The sequence below is a fragment of the Gavialis gangeticus genome, unplaced genomic scaffold (genome assembly GCF_001723915.1).
Source record: "Gavialis gangeticus isolate Ggan-Ray unplaced genomic scaffold, GavGan_comp1, whole genome shotgun sequence".
NCBI classification, from domain to species: domain Eukaryota; kingdom Metazoa; phylum Chordata; order Crocodylia; family Gavialidae; genus Gavialis; species Gavialis gangeticus.
Genome location: NW_017729029.1, coordinates 13,790,532 through 13,797,348, shown reverse-complemented (window position 1 = coordinate 13,797,348; position 6,817 = coordinate 13,790,532). Strand labels below are relative to the sequence as shown.

Below are 6,817 nucleotides of genomic sequence, written 5' to 3'. Positions count from 1 at the left end.
ATATTTGTTTGAATGTTAAAAAAAAAAAAAAAAAAAGAGAGAAATGGAGCAAAACTCGATTAAACTTCTGTTTTATTGTGCATTTATCTAGTGGACTTCCACGGGGTAGGACCTTGGCCTTGTTATTAGCCACACCTTGAGCTGAAGCATGAATTGTAGAAGTGGAAGTATATTCAGAGCTTCATTCTTGGCCTTGTTTGTCTGCACTGCTCCAGTAAGGAAGGACCTGGGCTTCTGCCCATGAAGCATTTAAAAGAACAAAATGGGTTTTGGAGGTAGGACAACTTCATTCATTTTGCCAACTCTTCATTTTGTAGATCAAGATGTTTTGCTTTCTCCAGAATAGTTGGTAACTTAAGTGGAAGCTAACTGGCCCCAAATGAGGTGTTGCGAGTGAGCTGGTGTATGAAAGCGAATACTAATCCAAAGGTTGACATGGCATTTCTTTAAAAATGTTGGATTTTACACATTCCCCTGTCATGTGTGCTTCCACGCACCAGTGCTGTGCTAGTGTACCATGCACTTAAGAAATAAAACGGGTGCATCTGTTCTTGCTGCCAGTGCCTGGGTCAAATTGTAAGGCTTTGATGCTTGGTAAGAGAATTTTTTTACAACCTGATTTAAAAATCTTTCCCACAGAATGGTGTACGGTCCGATTGCTGTCGCCCCGATTGCAGAATGAATCCATGGGGCCTGCTTACGAGTTAACATATTGCTTAGCTCGAGGAAAACTGGAGCAAAACAAATTACCCATCTGAGTTGGATTCAAAGTTTTGGAGAGAGAGCAATTTGCAAATGTTGTGCAGTTGCCTCCTTTGATAACACATACGATGAATCGAGTGATGAATGTTCCAGCAGATACAAGCTTTGCCAAACAGCTTTGGGTGAAAAGCCAAATACTGGAAAAATAAAGCCTGGATCTTTTAAGCAGAGTGAGGCATGCAGCCCCACTCACGTTGGCTCTCATGAGAGAGCAAGGATGTACAGAGCCCTGCACCAGGGAGCTATATCCATTGCCAGGGCTGGGGGGGTCCTGGGATGCTTCATTAGGATATTCCCTGGCACCGTTCTTCAACAGCGGAGACCCACCCAAACGCACATGGGTTGCAAAGGCTTTAAACTACGAGTCCTGAGGAACAGAGCCTGGCTCAGGGCTTGTTGCTTTCTGGGCTTGTAGAGTCAGTCTCTTTGAAGGTGGCCTTGGTTGTCAGGCTGTTTGCAAATTCGTTGGGTGGGTTGGTTGGTTGTACGGATAAGGCTCTTGGCCTGATGTTTTTCTGGGAGACGTGAGCATTTGACTGGTGAAACTTCTTAGCAGAAAAACCATCTGCACGTAAGACCAGGCATTTCACTAATGATTTGGAAACAAGCTAGAGATGCAATTACAAACCACCCACTCCAGCCATTTGACTGTAAGCCAGGATGAAAGTAACTAACTGTGCTTAATTGACAGGAAATTTCTGAATGACTTAAAAAAAAGACTAGTTAAAAATTTATTTTATCCAATCTAGTGAATGAGGGTAGGAGGGTTCTGGACCGTGGTAATTCTCTGCAGTGTTTTAAGTAGTTGAAGAAAAAAAAAATAGCTTGTCTCGTCACTAAACTTTCCTCATGTGAAATCCCGTTTGCAAGAAACAGGCTTGAGACAAATGCCGAGATTGGTGCCAAAGCACGTCTGTTAACAGCTTTTAATTGTCACGTTTGACAAAATGTATCGGCACAGACAAATTGTGATTTACATGATGAAACCACAGAGGTGATGGATTGCTGTAGTGACAAGGACCGCTATAGAAAGTAAATACATTTCACAAGATAAAAGGAAGGTCTTTGAGTGCATGTACTCTCATTGTAAGCCTTTCCAAAGTATGTGCAGCACAATGTACTACCTGAGCTGGCATTGCCTCGAGTAAATCCTCTTCAGCAAATAGAGCTTTCTTTGGAACTCTGCTTTATTAGAAAGGGGATTATTTGGTGTTGAGGGTCACTCTGGAGTAGAGTTTGAATGAACTTGAGTTTCTTTCCAAGATAAACACAACCTCAGAACAAAGCGGATCTGGGTTTATGGTTACATACAATTGTGCTTTAAGGGCTTGCACCTGGCATTGTGGAGGGTGCATTAAAAGCTTGTGAAGAATTGCCAGCGCTGCATTTGGCACGTCCTGCCGCAGTTTCACAATTGGGCCGGACTTGGTACTGGCCTTTTGCCAGGAGCTTGATAAGGTTTTCATTGCGGTAATATGCAGCAGTTAAGCATTTGCTGCTGTGGCAACGAGGTGTAATTACTTAATCTCCACTGAAACAGTCTCTTAGAGCTGATCTCTACTTGTATCTTTTGGCTGGATTTTTTTTTTCTTGAAGGCAAAAAAAAAAAAAAAAAAAAAAAAAAAAAAAAGGCCAGAAAGACGGATTCGTTGACTCCCTTATCTCCAGCTGTATCTCGCAAAATACTTGTGTTCACTTGTTCCATAGTATAGCTTAGTTATGATAAAGTCATGACATTGCAGTGGGTTGAAGTTGGCCCAGTGTTGTGTTTCCTCAGCTCTGTGTTGGTTCGAGATGTTTGCGAGGATACCTGGGGGCTTCAGTTACAAACTGGAGAGCTGGGCGTGGAAATCCCCCACATATCATCTAAGCAAGCAATCAAGGTTGTGATAAAAGGAGAAGTATCTTGAGTGCAACATCTGAAGGCAAATTCTGTTTGCAATGCCCTGCTTATGTATCCTCTAAAATCCATAAAGGATACAAAACCTCAAAAGAAGAGACAGATTAGCAAAGGATGCCACTAGATTCCTCTTGCATCTGCCCAACGCTTAGGTGATAAAACGGGAAGAACGCTGCCTGCAGGCACAGACGACGTGCCGTCCTGAAGGCAGTGTGGTGATATCTCCAGCGAGAAGGCGCTTGCCACTGAATGGAATGAAATGGGGGGAATTTTTATTTGTCAAAGGAAAAATTGAACTCAGTGACCCCAATCTCGGTGTGGGAATACTGCGTGGGTTCTCCCCAGAATAACTTAGGCAATTATAGCCCATCTGGCTGGCAGATGATACCTCTGCGACATTCTGTTTTTGGTTTTTCTACCATAAATCATCTGATTTGGCTCTTCTCCATCATTCCTTCTCGGTGTTTGAACTGGTTCCTCGTTAAGGCAGAGCTTCTTACCTAATAAGCTGCTTTTTTGTGGAATGTATCCCCCTGCTAAATCTTTCAAGTCCAGCCTTAAAATCCAAAGATTCTTCTTTCCTCGTGAGTCGTTGCTCATACTTCTGCTGTCCTACTTTCTGCAGAGCCAAATTGCCTTTTGTTTGCCTTGATTTTCTCTGTAGGGAGCTTGAATGCTCTGAAAGTAGCTGTATTGGAACCAATTTATGGAAGTCTTTATTTTTTAACCCAGAGATCGTTCCCAGATCCAGAGTTTCACGAGAGGCTTTTTTTGGTTGGAACCAGATGCATGTAACCAAGTCCCTTGAGGACCACTCATCTTCTGGAAGTGTTGGAGACTCATCCGAAGGCACCAATTTTGTCGTGAATCGACACTAAGGAATATTGCTTACGTGCACAGGTGTTTGACAGACCCTTGCTTTCTTTTAAGAAAGATGATCTGAAATTATGGCTGGGGTTGAACTAGATGACCTCTGAATGTCCCTTTCAGCCCTAATTTTCTACGGTTCTGTATACGATGGATGGCCAGAAGAAATATTTCCATGCGACTAGGAGGTAGCACTTTGCTGTTCATTGTTGATTTGCTTTTTCAATGTTACTACAGTGTTGGCTATCACAGAGCCCATGTAACAGCCATCGTTTCTTGGCAATGAGGCCTGTGGATCTGTGCCATTGGGTTTCTGTTTTCTGAAGATGTGGAGGCAGACCAGGGCTGTCTATCAGCATGGGGGAAATATGGCTCCACATAGGAGGAGTTGCTCAGATTTCATCTCTCTTTCCAGCTCTTCCTCCCACAGAAGAAAAACATTGGTTTCCATCTCCAGGCCCTCAGGGTCTGTGATTATGAGCAAAGGGGATTGCCTTTCTTTGCTGGTCACTGGGGTTTATTTATACCCCCTGCTCATCCATCTGGAGTGTATCATGATGGAAAAAGCCAGGAAAACAAGGGAAGTCAAAAACTCTTATATCCCTCCCTATAACTAAATGCCCGCGAATGCTTCTGAAAATGCTGGTGATGGGGATAGCCTCTTGCAGGCTTAAGAGGTTCATGTCTCTATACCTTCCTGAACGACTTTCTTAACCAAACCACGTCCAGGAAAGATGAATGTTACGGAAGAGTGGCGCAGTAGACACAAAGTCAGATCGCTAACAGTGGGAACTGTACGCGCTGGTGTTTCATTTCCTGGAGAAGGACCTTGGTCTCCCAACAATAGGTCCGTTTTCCTCCTACCTGAATTGCAAGGCTTCGGGGATCCCCAGCAAGATTGTAAATTCATGGCCGCAGCTGGCTTGTCGCAAAGACTTCCCACCCTTTCATCCTCTCACCAGAGCACTGCAGAAGGTCGGGGGAGATGCTGTAGTCATCGTACTGGTAGACCTGTTGTAGCCAGGGAGGTCTTGGTTCACCAGCCTTCTTGATGAGCTTCTCATCTGCTTTTCCTCTAGACGGAGTAGTATGGCACAAGGGCATTTGATCGTGCATTGAAATCGATTCAATTTAAGCCCAGCTGACTGGTCCTTGAGTGGAGCTTTAGAAGTGGAAGAGGTGATTCAGGTGGTTCTCCACACGTGTATTTTCCAAAAAGAAACCTCCTAATTTGTATTTAAGGGACCTGCACTTTGGCCGTGAATTCTCAGATTTCTTCAGCAGCCTGACAAATAGTTGGAAGACATTTTCGAACTATTTGAGTTGGTCTAATAAAAGATATTAGATTTACCCAAAGAACCTTGTCTGCAGATTTCTTCAGAAAGATGGTCTTGGACTCGGCCTGGCAGGTTGGACATGTGGAAGACAAGCTTCTGCTCTGTTTTGCATCCTGAACACAGCAGGTAAGTAGAGGATTTCTCTTTGCTCAAATGTGCAGCATTTTTGAGAGCATCTTCACTTCTTCATGCGCCTGAAGTTCTCAGAGCCCTTTCCTAGGATCTTTACCTGGTTCTCATGTCATCATGGGACATCCGCTCATGAAGGTGTCTCATTATTTTCCAGCCATTAAGGTGGCCTTTTCTAAAACAGTTGTCAGTGTGTGGGTTTTGCAAGTCAGGAGCAGTGTTCCTGGCATATCAATTAATACAGTGTTTTCCATAAACACCAAGTGGTAATCAGACCTGATCCCGCTGTCCTGCCAACGAGGGACCCTTTTGCTCCTTGGAGCATGTGAAATGGACCCTTCATCCTTGTGCCCAGGCGCAGCTCACCTTAAAGAAAAACCAGGGCATAGTTTGGACATATGCAGAGCTCTCACAGCTCTGTTTGGAAAGATAAATGCTTTGGTTGGATGTTATCATCTGGGGTCAAGGGGGAAGAAGGCTTCATAATCTTTCTTTTCCCGATGGCTAAGATACTGTATCTCCAAGAAGTCCAAAAGCATAGCTGTCTTCTTCCAAAATTGGAGTGTGCTCCCTTAGGATTGTGCTAACTTCATGGACAGAAAAATAACCTTCCTTCTGCAAGTTACGTGGTAGGGAACCACTCAGCCATTTGTTCAGACCTCCAGGTTCTTCCTGTTGGACATCCCAGTTGTCATCGAGTGCTGCCTTTTGCTAGTCGTCATCGAGGTGCTTTTGCTAGAACAAACCTTAGTCACTGCAAGACCTACACTCATCTGGTGGTGCCAGGATTTAAATAAATTAAATCTTCTTTCCAGGTTTCTGAACTCCTTTGTCATCAAACTTCTGTTTCCAGTCCTCTAGCAGATGATACCGCTTGCCGCATTTTACCAAGTGATCACAACACTCATCATGTCCGTCCCCCCTCCCCCCCCGTAAAGCAATCCAAAAATTAAAACCCTGTCTTTTTTCTTGGCTCATACTCACAATTTATTGTTTAAAAAAATCTTAGTCCTAGTGTTAAAACACTGAAGAGATTTAGCTGTTACCCTTCTTGTTTTATTAATACACTCTACATAATTGCTTAACTGATGGTCTCTGGAGGGTATAGTTCTGTTTGGCGAGTAGCACTTAGGCACACAGTTGTGTTGGCGTGAAGGTATTTTGGGCAAGTCATGTACATCTGCACCAGGCTTTCCTTTTATGTGACAGTTGTTTCACTTACCAATCTGAAGCTTTGCCAAAGAGCAAATAAAATGTGAATGACTGTGCATCACTCTTGAAAATAGAACTGCAGAGGATCTCTGGGGTTGTCATCGCCCACTTCAGATATCGGTGCCGGGGTGAACATGAGCAGAAGACCTGGAACGAATTAACTGAATTTGTTCTCTGTCTCAACTCTGCTGTGAAGTGCCGAAAGCTCAGCTGTAACTTCATTGAGACATGAAAGTAGTCGTATTATTTAATGTGGCTGAGTACTTGCTTTAAAGTAACCTGGGTATAATGTTGTAGTGTGCAAGGGTTTGGAGTTGGAAAAAAGCCTGCCCAGAGAAGGAGCAGGATGGAGCACGGCGCTCGGCGAAGGAAGGAATCGGCAGCTGTGATGTTTCCTGCTGGTCAATTAAAGAGGGAGTTGGCAGTAACTTGGACATAAAAGTTTTTGCTTTCCATTGCTCAGGCTCTTTTATTAGCTTTTTTTGAGCTTCCATCTTTTGCATCAGAGGTTGCTTTGTTTGTAGCTGCATCTAGGGATGGGCCCAGGCACTTTGTTTCAATCCTGGATTGCTAGATCTCACCCTTTTTTTTTTTTTTTTTTTTTTTTTTT

General features: G+C 43.6%; 1 protein-coding gene across 1 annotated transcript in view; it reads left to right on the top strand.

The window, feature by feature from the left end:
• The window catches only part of GPC4 (glypican 4), a gene marked incomplete at its 5' end in the record, with an annotated part of 51,377 nt that overhangs the window by 30,958 nt on the left and 13,602 nt on the right, over positions 1–6,817 (top strand). The window lies entirely within an intron of this gene.